Below are 13827 nucleotides of genomic sequence, written 5' to 3'. Positions count from 1 at the left end.
GTGACTGGATAGTCAGCCTTGCTGACATCAGAAGCCACAGCCCATGCCAGGGAACTTGCACAGTGTTGGCTGAAGCACCCCACACCTCCACCACCATCCTAGCACTGAAATATGAGGATTCCTTTCTCTCCTTAAACAGACAGCGGCTGCCAGCAGTTATACTGAGCTAGCCACTGTGTTGTGTTTCTTTCTGTTCCATGATTAGTTAAGTTGAACATGCAAAGCTGTCTTATGCCAAATCAGAGCCAAACCACTGGTTTGTCCTCTAAGCCAGGGTAGACAACGTGGCATAGCTGTCAAGTGTCCCTTATTTGAAGGGACAGTCCCTTATTCCAGCGCCATGTCCCACTGCTGTCCCTTATTGATAGATGTCCCTTAAATGTCCCTTAAATGATGTCCCTGAAATTTCAAAGGAAGCAGCTCCTCTCCCTCCCTCCCTGCCGGCCAGGGAGGAGGGAGGCTCCAACTGTGTTCCTTGGCTGTGTTGCTCACCCAATAAGAAATCTAAGAACGACTGGGGGTGGAGCTTGCATGCCTTGTGTGTGGCTAGTTAATGCAAGCTGAGGGGGGTTTTGAATGCTGGACGCCATTTTGTTGCACGTGCTGCTGCAAACTTTGCAGTGCAAAGCCAGGCTGGGGAGCCATCTTAAGTTGAGGCTGCATAGGCCTTGTGGTGCATGTGATTCAAATTCTATTCAGTTGAACCTCTGGTTACAAAGTTGGTTGGACAGTGTTCTCGAAGCTACCAGCATGAGTTTGACCAGACTGCAGGAGGACAGGAAGACTGGAGTGCCTGGAACAGGTGAGGCTGCAGGTCCCTTATTTTGGCTGCTGGTCCCTTATTTTCAAGGCTGCTGGTCCCTTATTTTCAAATCTGTAAGTTGACAGCTATGCAACGTGGTGCTCTCTAGATCATCTCCAATGATCTCAGGCAGTACTGCCAAGGGGCAGGGAGGGGCAGGCTTGTACTCCAACAAGACCTGGAGGGCACCATGTTGGATGTCCCTGTTCTAGCCCAATGTGCACTCAAACTGGCAGCATCTCTCCAGCCTCTGATTAGCTCTTTTCCAGCCCAACAGCTGGAGATACATTCAGCCAGACCAGGGGGTTTCCATATACAGCACACGTTCTATACCCCTGACCTGCAGCACCTCCCAGCACCCAATTGGACCAGACTTGCAGCGAGCCACAGAGTTTATGCATCCATCCCGCTTTTGACAGCTGTTACTTAACACTATATTTAAAACGAGCTGCTTCTCCAAACACATTTTCTTGAATGTGCTGCCAAGGATGAACAGAAGGTGTGAACAAAAAGATCCAAGAAAATGGTTTTATTTGTCGAGTTATGGAAAGATTTCAGGTATTCCGCCAACTATCATTCCCATCCTGATTCTCTCTCTTTCACCCACCGACACCCCCACACTCCCCTTTTCCCATTTTTGACTGATGAACACCAACAAAGATCATATTAATCCTGTGAAGTTTAATTTCAGCCTCTTTTACAGAGCTGTCCTGGGGAGTCATGTATTTGTATTCCTGCTCAATGGGGTTTTTAATAATGCAGTTATCAGAATTGAGTGCCAAGACACCCAAGACTCCTAAGTGCTATGTATTTCTGAAAAATTGAGGGCTTTGTGATGGCTATAGAAAGTTGGGAATGATTTGTAGCGCAATCAGGTTCACGCAAAAGGACAAAAAAAGGGCTTCGTAGCAGCACATAATGCATTTCAAGAATAAGAAGGGAGGAGAGAAGGTTTGGGGAAAGGAAAAAAAGGCCACCATTTTCAAACTGCTTAGTGACCATGTTCACCTTCATAGTACAGTACTGTACTACATCAGGCTGTATTTTTGTTGTTGTTGTTCAAACCAGGATTGGCAAACCTACACCCTTCAATATGTTATCAGGCTCCAACTCTCAGGAGCCCCAGGTAGCATGGTCAATGGTCAGAGATGGCGGAAGTTGGTCACAACATCTGGTGAGCCACAGGTTCTCCATCTTTGGTTTGAGATGTTGTTGGACTACAACTTTCATCATCCCTGTCCATTGGCCATATTAGCCACAGCACATGGGAGTTGGAGTCCAACAACATTTGGAAGGCCACAGATTCCGCATCCCTTGACAACACCCTGTAGATTTTTAGTTTACAGATTTCAGGTCAAGTCAAGAAAGCCATTGTGGCTTCATCACGGAATTCAGCATTATCTGCTGGCTTTGGATAACACAAGGAAGGAAAAGCCATTTTTCACTAGAGTTGCCACCTTTATGGTTAGTCTCCTATCCTTTTCATAGCTGCATGACAGGAAGAAATGAAATAGTGGAAGCTTGTTCCAGAGTGAAACCCTGTATTCAAGTAGCTTCCCCATCAAAACTGCAATATGAAGGCCCACCGATTAATGGGGGAACATTAATTGATTCATCTAGTGATTAATTCTAGCATTGCTAATATTCTGTTATTTTTTAAAAATCCAAACAGGTAATGGAACCTTTCTGAAAAAACTATGCTTTTGTTCATGCTTCTGCAACATCGATAAAAAGAACACACTCACAGCAACCTAATCAGACTCAAGTTCTGTGAAAACACTGTTCCAATTCACCAGACAGTGACTAAATACTACAAGATATATTTTCAGGAGGAATGCAATTCTCTGTGCTGGCTAGGAATTGACTAGATGGCCTCATAATAGTTCTTCTGCATCTCTACATTATACTATTTCAATGCTAAGTCATAAATCATGCTCAAGACAGATTTATATGTTTGCTGCCATGAACCTCTGAAGTGAAGCCAGGAAGCTGCAACACCACAGTGAAACCTTAATAGTCTCCATTCCCACCCCTTAATCTTTCACTAGCAGGGCTGGGGGGGGGGGGATGCCAAGTAAAGCAGAAGCCAACAGTTCATAACTGCATTAGCGTGGCCAACAGTCAAAGAGCAGGAGGGCAAATGAAAACAGCTAAAACTAAAACAAATAATGGACTGAAATTGTGAAAGGTGGCAAAAGGAAGTACAGAGTGGCTGGTGTATTCAAATCATTGCAGCTTCTAGATAAGGCCGCCAACCATTTAAGATCTGTAGGGCTATGAAACATTGCTTCCCATATATTCAGGGTGATCTGCAATGGTGACTGATGCCCGTTGGGACTGATAGGAAGCACGCAGGGAGGCAAACAGTAGGTGGTCTGGAGACTATGAAAGGTCGAGCCAAGGAATCCTACTTCTGCCCCCATTTCCCTCCCTGGTGAGTTATGCTAGGGCAAGATTCATGCTGAGGAGGAATTCCAGTTCCATGACTGTCTTTTTTCCACTGGCTTCATGCTGAGGAGGAAGCAGACAGCCAGGACCACACTCTGGACTGGTTGTAAGAAGGCAGGGGGAAGGAATCAAGACTGATGTTGGTGGGGCAGTGCCCCATTTCCCCTAATGGGCCACTGATGTTCGATGTTCCCTCTGCCCCCGGAGCAGCCACAGCTAACATCCACATATTTGGGATAAGGAGGCAAGAATGTGACATCCATAGAAATATAGGAAGCTGCCATGCAGCAAGTCAGACCACTGGTGCACTCTTGTTTACATCAGGAGTGGGGGACCTTTTCAAGCCTGAGGGCTGCATTCCCTCTTGGCCAATCCTTGTGAGGAAGGGCACACTCCAGCAGTGGGCATGACCAATAAAAATGTAGGTGTGGCCAGCACACACGCACCATTCAACTACACCAGGCTTCCTCAAACTCGGGCCCTCCTGATGATTTTGGCCTACAACTCCCATGATCCCTAGCTAGCAGGACCAGTGGTCAGGGCTGATGGGAACTGTAGTCTCAAAACAGCTGGAGGGCCAAGTTTGAGGAAGCCTGAACTACACATCAAACTACATGGCCTCCTCCCTACGACTCAGTTGTTTCTCAACTAGTCTCCAAGGCTAGGGCTGATGGGAGTTAAGAACATCAGAAGAACCTGATGGATCAGGCTAAAGGCCCATCTAATTCTGCATCCTATTCTTACAGTGGCCAACCAGATGCCTGTGGGAAACCTGCCAGCAGAACCTGAGCACAAGAACCCTCTCCCCTCCCACAGCTTCCAGCAAACGGTATTCAAAGGCATACTGTTTCAACCATGGAGGCAGAATGTAGCCATGATGGCTAGCAGCCATGGACAGCCATACCCTCTATGAATTTGTCTAATCCAAGTTGGTGGCCATCTCTGCCTCCTGTGGGAGGGAGTTCTATAGTTTATCAATGCGCTGTGTGAAGAAGTACTTTCCTTTATCAATAATAATAATAATAATAATAATAATAATTTATTTATACCCCGCCCATCTGGCTGGGTTTCCCCAGCCACTCTGGGCGGCTTCCAACAAAATATTAAAATACAATAGTCTATTAAACATTAAAAACTTCCCTAAACAGGGCTGCCTTCAGATGTCTTCTAAAAGTCTGGTAGTTGTTTTTCTCTTTGACATCTGGTGGAGGGCGTTCCATAGGGCAGGCGAGAAGGCCCTCTGCCTGGTTTCCTGTAACCTCACTTCTCGCAGCGAGGGAACCACCAGAAGGCCCTCGGCGCTGGACCTCAGTGTCCGGGTAGAGCAATGGGGGTGGAGACACTCCTTCAGGTATACTAGACCGAGGCCGTTTAGGCCTTTAAAGGTCAGCACCAACACTTTGAATTATACCAGGAATTTTTTCATAGGGAAATCATTGCCTATCTACCTCAAATAACTACTGATTTACAAGATTCCAATTCGGTTTTGAAACTTTTTAACCTTCTTATAACAAACCTTACCACTTTTTTTACATCACCTCCTCAAAAGGCGAAAGTGGCGCATTGCAGTACTGGGGCCCCTTGGTTTAACACCTCTTGCAAACAAGCAAGATCCCTTCTTCATTCTATCTATAATGAATACAAAAACTCTAATGCCCAGGCTCTACCACCCTCCTATTTACAAGCCAAAAGAGCATACAAACAGACTTTAAAGCTGGCCAAACACGAGTGGTACCAAAAGCGCTGGCGAGCCTTGATTGCGGCCTCTAGATCCCGCAGACCACAGGAATTTTGGGCTCTGATAAACAAAAGAGGAAGGAAGTACCCACTGGCGATTATCCCTGCGCCCACATGGGAACAATTCTTGAGTAAATATTTCTCTTTGGCAGAGGAATCCAACTCACCCACGGAATTCCGAGCCGACCATCTACCTTTGTGGCCCTCTACTGACCCAGAACTGATAATGGACTTGATACTAGATCTGAAAACGGGCAAAGCCCCTGGGCCGGATCTAGTCCCTGCTGAGGCTATTGTTGCGCAACCGAGGTGGTGGGCCGAAACTCTGGCCAAAGTCTTTGATGCAATTAATTCTACGGGGCTTATCCCTAGGTCATGGAAGGAGGCCGTGATCATACCAGTCCATAAAAAGGGTCCCCCTGCTGACCCAGAGAACTATCGGAACATCGGCCTTTTGTCTATCATCAGGAAAATCTATGCAAAATTTTTGCTGTCTAAGCTGTCCCATTGGGCATACGACTCAAATTTGATTGGCCATGAGCAAGCGGGCTTTAGGAACAATTATTCGACCACTGACCATATGGTAATTATGTATCATCTTGCCAGAAAATATTCTGCCCCGAGTCGGGGGCGCTTATGTGTCGCTTTCATAGACTTAAAGGCTGCCTTCGACAGTATTCCAAGAAACTGTCTATGGAAGAAATTAGAGAGATGGGGCATAGATAGAAGGCTGTTATGGCTTATAACCCAATTACACCACGGGTCGTCGGCTAGAGTGAGACTCACTCCGGCGGGAAACCTATCCAATGAGGTCCCAATAAATAGAGGAGTGCGCCAAGGCTGCATTTTGGCCCCACTCCTCTTCAACTTGTTTATTAGCGACATGAAGCTCTTTCTGAGTGAGTCTCAAGCCAACATTCATGCCCCCCGCCTAGCTGATTTTCGCTGCCCTCTGCTTTTATATGCTGACGATGCAGCGATCCTTTCCTACTCTAGAGTCGGTTTATGCAGAGCTCTAAAGGTTTTTGCGGCTTATTGCAAACTCAACCATCTGACAATTAATCATGGAAAATCTAAAGTACTGGTCTTTACCGGGTCTCGGAAAACTTACAGCTGGAAGTTAGATGGAGTCCAATTAGAACAGGTTTTCAAATTTAAATACCTGGGAGTCTTTTTTCACTACAACCTAAGCTGGAAGCCACAGATACAGTATTTACTGAACAAAGGGAAAACAATACTTTACACTCTACTCCAATTTTTTGCGGTCGACGGAGCCTCCCACATCCCTTCTGCATTGAAGGTGTACCACGCAAAAGTGGTTTCCACCCTCTGTTATGCTGCCCCGCTCTGGGCCCCAGGGTCCAATTTAACATCGCTGGGGACATTGCAGAATCAGTTTCTCCGTCGCCTCCTGAAACTCCCCATGTGTGTGAGCAATGCAGCCATACATCTGGAGTTAAGGATTGCATCACTGGAGACTGTCATCTGGAAGCGAGTCTTTGGCTATTGGCTGTCCAGCTGGCATAGGCTTCCTGACCACTACCTCTTTCAGTGCCTCTGGCGGGATGACTTTGTTAATCCGTGGGTAGGAAAAATCCATGCCAAACTTCTGAGCATCGGAATTTCCCCAGCGGACTCCTTAAAGATGAACCTACGCTCAGCCAAAAGCCTTATCGAGCAAAGATTAGCAGACATTGAAAATCAACACAACCTCTCCAGGGGTGGGGGTGTCTGCTCCCCCAGGTATCACGGAATAACCCCACCACTTGGCCTTCCATCATACATGTCATCTCTTTCATCTGTACCACACCGACTTGCATTTATTCGTGCAAGGTTCAATGTTTTTCCATCGAACCTGCTGAGCCACAGATTTTCCAAGGGTTTGGTGTCTCCGCTATGCAAGTGTGACGGGAAAACAGTTGAATCTCTTCCACATATAATGTTCAACTGTCCCTTACATAGCATAGCCAGGACTAAATTCCTGGGTCCTGCTTTACTGCGCTTGGTTGGCAGGCCTGTTGTGTCACATGCCGCACTGCTTTTGCAGGATACAGATCCTTCTGTAACTCTGCAGGTGGCGAGATTCCTGAATGCGGTTATCTCACACACAAAAACCACCCAAAAACAACAACAACAACAAAAACTAATCGGACAGTTATGATGAGAGTGCACGACGGATCTCGTCTCCAGTTCTCCTTTTTCTGTGAACCGTCCCTTGGATCTTTCCGGGCCCCAAGCTGTTATTTGTCACTGCTCAATGACCCACCCTTGCATCGTGGTGTTCCCCTTCTGTTGCTAGATGTATTGGTTTTTATGCTTCTGTGCTTTTATGTTTGTACATATTTTATGGGCTAATAGCCGTAAATAAAAATTTGAATTTGAATTTGAACACTTTGAATTGTGCTCGGAAACGTAATGGGAGCCAGGGTAGGTCTTTCAAGACTGGTGTAGGTCTTTCAAGACTGGTCTCGGCAACCGCTCCCAGTCACCAGTCTAGCTGCCGCATTCTTGAATCTTTTGACATCCAGTTTCAATGGATGTCCACGAGTTCTGGTATTATAAACAGATCCCATTTCTCTACCACTTCCTCCATAGCATGCATAATTTTATAGACTTCTATCATGTCACCTCTTACCTGCCTTTTCCGTCAAATAAAAAATCTCAAACACTTTCCCCACAGGGGATTTGCTCCATCTAGTCATAGTGCAGTATAATCTGGAGGGCGAAAAGCTCCCCACTCCTGCTGCAGATGAACTAACAGCCCTTCTCAGGAGAGTTCCATATGCCTGGCATCCATATGACTAGATAAGCACTAGGTTTGGGGCTAACTAGGTTGTATAAAATCTGCCTTGAAGAAAATGAACCTATTTAGTCTGAACTATGGTTCTAACAGGTTTTGCGCTGACAAGAGTACTTAAGGGAAAAGGGCTTGAGAAAAGGTCCTTGTACAAACTAAATTAACAACAGCCGTGGGTAGGAAACAAATCTGTCAGAGACCCTTATCAGTTCAAGAGGGTACTTACATCTGGACTGCAACAAATCTGGGGTTCAAGATCAAGACCTGAAATAGATAGTTAGCTTCACAACTTACCGTATTTTTCCCTCTATAACACGCAGATTTTTTCTCCTAAAAAGGAAGGGGAAATGTCTGTGCGTGTTATAGAGCGAATGTGTGGTCCCTGGAGCCGAAAAATCAGGCAAAAAATCAAATCGCGGCGCTGCACGGAGAAGCGAAACCTGAAAAGAGGAAGTGGCTGCTTTCCTGCATTCTGCCTCAGGGTCTTACTGCCCACCCTCCTCTGTTTCGTTGCTGTGTTTGCTGAAACAGAACAAAGAGCAGGGAAAGCCCCTCCCCTCCAGGCAAGCAGAGGGGAATTCCTCTCTGTGCTGCTGGGGGAGAGGGAGCGAGAGGGGGGAAGGGAGAGAGAGAGGGGGGAGGGGGAGGGAGAGAGAGGGGGGAGGGGGAGAGAGAGGGGGAGGGGGAGAGAGAGGGGGAGGGAGGGAGGGAGGGAGAGGGAGAGGGAGAGGGAGAGAGAGAGAGAGAGAGAGAGGGAGGGAGAGAGAGAGAGAAATGGCTGGCTTGGGTGGGGGGAAACTTTTGCCTTTCTTTCCTCCCTCCCGTTAAATCCCTCTCCTGCATTCTTAGCCAGCTGCTTCTCTGCACACCCCTCTCATGTCCCTTCTTTGTTTTTCCTTCGCTCCCCACTTAAAATGTGGTTACAAAGCATAGATCCACATGGATCCTCAGGATCTTTGCATTGGGTCACCCCAAATTCACCATCAGATCACATAGCATGTCCATGGCTACAGCCTGCAACAAAAAAATCACGCACCCACTGTTGCCTGGGGCTGCAATGGTGCAAAAATGTGGTTACAAAGCATGGATCCACAGGGATTCTCAGGATTTTTGCATTGGATCACCCCAAATTCACCATCAGATCACATGTCTGTGGCCACAGCATGAAGCCCAAAAATGATACATCCACTGTTTCATTCAGAATGTTTTTTCCCTTGTTTTCCTCCTCTAAAAACGATGTGCGTGTTATGGTCAGGTGCGTGTTATAGAGCGAAAAATATGGTAGCTGATGGTATCCAGTGATAAATAGTAGTCCATAAGGTTTTCAAGCAGCACCTTTGGGGATAAAAAGTAGCCAGGGAAAGGTGATTTCAGGGTGTTTCAGATTAGGGCCCTGCAGCTGCCTTTTCTTGAGAATAAAAGTGCCCGTTTTAAGCACTAAAGAAAAAAGAAGGGGGGAGCACAAATAATGTAATATGCAGTTTGGCCCTTGGCTGTTTCTTGTGGTGTAACATCAAATTATACTCAGCATTTCAAATGACTAATTTTTATGTTAATTAACAGCATGCCACAAATTCCCTCATGCCTAATGGATGGGGATTGGAAAAAGCAGCCCTCAAGATATTACACATTACAGTCTTCGTTGTTTTTCACTGTGTTCTGAATAGCATATTCTTTGTTTTTGTTTTTTTAATGCCGATTTGTATGATTGAATTGATTGGAGACTGGGACTTTCAGTTCTGCAGATATAAAGAAAGGGGTTGTCAGTCGCCGGGGCAACAACAGCAATTTCTAAGTTGTCACTTTCGCTGGTTGGCTTGAATTTGTTCATTACTTTATTGCTTGAGACCACGTCAGTTGCAAATGCATTCACATCCTTTTTTTACCTGGGTGTTGCTGTCCTTCAAACCACTTAATAACCAGCTGATCGTGATTCTGTCTAGACTCTGAGCATAATAATGACAAAATGTGTATTGGTTGATTCTTTCATGGATATTTATTTTCCATATTGGTATGAAGTTACTCTTCCCCAGGGAAGGCCAGGGAAGGTCGAGAAATTCTTTTGTGTAGACCAGTTCTCAGCGTGACTTACTTTTAAGCCTAATGATTTGCATCCAATGCAAATTGATTACTTGGTATAGGATGCTTGTGAACTGGCATGTGGTCCATGAATAGATGCATTTCAATCAACACAAAGGTCAACAAAATAATTGCTTGCTTGGAAATCTAACTCTAAGGCTCACAACAGATGCAGCTTGAAGTTATGTGTCAAGGCATGGAGGACACAAGATAAGTCTGATGGAAATTGCCCTGCGACAGAACAATTTGTGGCTATGGGAAAGGGCCATGGCTGAGTAGGAGAGCATCTGCTTTGCATACAGCTGGTCTCAGGTTCAATCCCTGGAGAACTGCTTCCAGTCAGTGTAGGCAGTACTGAGCAAGAGAGATCAATAGTCTGACCCAGTATTATTATTATTATCATTAATTGAATTTATACACCACTTTATACCTGGGGGTCTCGGGGCAGATCACAGAATAAAATCAAGACATAAAAGCCACAAAATACCTAATAAAAATAAAAACAACAACCCAATAGCCCCTACTCTACAAAAAAACCACATTTTAAAAGGGAATAGGATGTAGATTGGATCAACCAAGGCCTGGTTAAAAAGGAACGTTTTTGCCTGGTGCCTAAAGGTGTATGATGAAGGCGCCAGGCGAACTTCCCCGGGGAAAGCATTCCACAGATGGGGAGCCACTGCATAGAAGGCCCGTTCTCATGTTGCCACCCTCTGAACCTCTCAAGGAGGGATGTAAAGTATATTCCTTTGTTCCTTTGGGTGTCCAGAGCAGCACTGTGCATGTCAAGAGGAGATATGTAGGAAAATGTGTCAATGTGCATCATAGCAGAGGAATTTCTTGCAGCCATAGATTTGTGACATTCATATTTTCTCATTCTAAATGCTACCCCTCGCTTCTGAAGTTCATTATTTGTACTAAATGTGGGAGAAATGCCCCAGGCCAAAATAAAATAAACTGGGAAGGGAGAGTGAAATGGTTTATTAGCACAGCATGTCTCTTCAATGAAAACGAACGTGCGCCTGGAAATGGCTCATTTTGAGCACTCCGTGCACCACCATGCGCAGAATAAATATTCCATGTTTGGTAACAAACGATACCTCTGCATGATGCCTAGGCACAGACTGTTGATGATTGCTCTTGATTTCAGATTTCCACTCCCATGCTGTGCTTGTCAGGATGGTATGTTATAGACGGGCATTCACTTAAGGCTGCTTCAGACTGAGCATTTCAACTTCCCCACATGGAAAGCACTTCTTTGCAGGGAAAGGCATGAAAAGCACAAAGCAGCAATTGCTTGTGTGTCTTTTGGGTTGCGCTGAGCATTCAGCAGGAGAGATGCACGTAGACATCATTGCACATGAGCATCCACATGTCCTCTGTTTCCGGGGTTAAATTTGGGACAAATTGCATTTATTTGCTTTGAATGGCCATCATAGCATCCTCTTTTTTGCTCTTAAAAATATGGCAGCTCTACACATCTCTCCTGTGGTCTGCAACTCTGAAGCTGCTTACTCAATAGAAAAATTGTCACATGCAAATATAAGCAAATTGTCACATCACATTTGTATACCACTCTTTTGCCAAAGAACACCTGGCCAACATGTCCTCACATCAACTTCCCAAAGGTCATGCTGCAACCTTCAAAGATAAGCATGAGTTTCAATCCTGATTCCCACTCCTGTTTCCAAAACTGCATCCACCATACTACTCTGGCTGTCAAAAGAAGAGAAAGCTGATATATTGAGCCATCTGCCTTTGGATGACCTGCAAGCAGCCATGAGGCTTCCAGGTGTGCTGCACCTGTGTGCTGAATGCTAGGAAAACTGTCTAGCGGGCAGTGCCCATAGTAACCAATTTGTTTCCACCTGGGTGCTGGGCAGATTGACTGGGTCATGCACAGTTTAGCACTGGCTGCCAGTTTGCTTCTGCGCTCAAGTCAAGGTGCTAACCTTTAAAGCTCAAAATCGCTTGGAACCTGGCTATACTTTAAGGACCGCCTCCTTCTGTACATTCTTCTCCACATGCTCCAATCGTCATCTGAGGCCCTCCTCCATATTCCTCAATCTTGCAGGCTTGTAAACTAAAATAGCTTAAGAAAGTTCACAAAAGAAAAGGTTTCCCCTCCCCTGACCTCCTAGCAGACCCTGTGTCCTGTCCCACAATGTTCAAGAGGACCTCCTGACCTCCAGAGAGACTTGGGGGGTGGGCAGCGATCCAGTAGCTGCAAGAGGAATGAGAGTATGGCACATTCCCTTCTGTGAACTTCCTTAAATTAACTTACTGTAGGGTCCAAGCCTACAGGTGTCAACATCTTGGTTGCTAGGTGGTAACTGCTATCTCACCTGGAAGATGGAATGACTTCCATGACCTAGCCGATGGTTTGTGTAAAATAATGCAAGTTTTCACATCATGCATTCTTTCTCAAGTGTTGGTGTTCGGAGCAAAAATGAGAGGTGAAATTACACAGCGCCTTTGAAATATGTTCTTAAGAACTTATGCTGCATCCTCCATTGTTAATGGTGATCTAGCTCAGGGGTCAGCAAAATTTTTCAGTCCACTGTCCCTCAGACCTTGTGAGGGGCCGGACTATATTGGGGGGGGGGGAATGAATGAATTCCTATGCCCCACAAATAACCCAGAGATGCATTTTAAATTAAAACACACATTCTACTCATGTAAAAACACCAAGCAGCCCCCACAAATAACCCAGAGATGCATTTTAAATAAAAGGACACATTCTACTCATGTAAAAACATGCTGATTCCCAGACCATCTGTGGGCCAGATTTAGAAGGCAATTGGGCCGGATCCGGGCCCCGGCCCTTAGTTTGCCTACCTATGCTAGCTGAATTAAACATACACTTACCTAGCTGGTTATAAAGTGTGAGTGGTTGGTTTGGGGTTTTTTAATCCTAAATGGAGCATGCAAGAGAAGGTAGTGCATCTGTCTCTCCCTCCCCTAAACCAGGGACCTCACTGTGCTCTGCTGTTTTGAGCCAACCCACCCCCACCCCTAGACCAGCTTCCCAGTTCTACAGGAACTAAACTGTGAACAATAAAATGCTTGCACACTCTCCAGAGCAAAAGATGATCGATAAAAATGTTCTCATGTATTTTATGCACCTGGCTCAGTTTGGCTATTTATAGAATCATTCCAACAATAGAATGCCTAAAGCTCTTGATCAAAATCCCCACCCTAAAGAATAACATTCCTAGCAGGAATAACTTCAGGATATATTTTTTAAAAAAGCAGAAACTTCCAGGGTTGCAAGTATCTTGATAACAAACTTTGTTACTTGCCACGGTTTGTAGTTCTAGAAGGTACTGAAAGATTTGCCTAGGCCCTGCTCCTTTTATGTTTCTGTCACAACAACGCCCATATACTAACTGCATTCACCAAGCGCTGCTTATTTGCTGCAATTAACATCAATGAACTTTAAAGGAAGTTATGCAGTTATGTCACGCTGCAGCCCTCGACACATGAGAGAAAGCCCCACTGAATGCAACAGGACTTACTTCAAAATAAAGATGTATAGCAGGGATGAAGAATCTCAGCCTCGGGGATAATGTGTCCTCCATTTGGCCTACTGATTGCTAGGAGTGACACAGATACCATAACTGAAGACCAATTGAACAGCTGTGAGCCAGACATTTTAAGAGACGAATGTCCAGTTGTGTGGGAATTCTTGCTGCGGTCAATAAAAATAACTCCCTTCCCACTCTAGAAGAGTAGGCCAAAACCTAATCATAATTTTATAATGATTGAGCAACAGGAAGTAAAAAGGTTCGCTACTGCTGCCATATTGGAGGATATAGAACAAGGGTTATTAATATGCCCTGTCCAGATCAGTGCTGGAATCTCAATGCATCCCTAAAAAGAAGGCAAAAATAGACCTATGAAGGAATACTCAATCTATAGTGGTTTCTAGAGTGTCCCGGAACAAATTAGAGATAATGGTCAC

At 45.3% G+C, this 13827-nt stretch overlaps 1 protein-coding gene across 1 annotated transcript in view; it reads right to left on the bottom strand.

Annotated features, from left to right (window-relative positions):
* Nucleotides 1–9314: 9314 nt before the first annotated feature.
* PRELID2 (PRELI domain containing 2) overlaps nucleotides 9315–13827 on the bottom strand; it is a 59370-nt gene continuing 54857 nt past the window's right edge. The window contains exon 7 of the mRNA XM_081849381.1: nucleotides 9315–9523. The gene's annotated coding sequence lies outside the window, so the exon portion shown is untranslated. The remainder of the gene's footprint in view (nucleotides 9524–13827) is intronic.

The sequence above is a fragment of the Podarcis erhardii genome (genome assembly GCF_964252035.2).
Source record: "Podarcis erhardii genome assembly, chromosome: 2".
NCBI classification, from domain to species: domain Eukaryota; kingdom Metazoa; phylum Chordata; class Lepidosauria; order Squamata; family Lacertidae; genus Podarcis; species Podarcis erhardii.
Note: the sequence above shows the minus strand (reverse complement) of the source record. Positions and strands in the feature narration are given on the sequence as shown.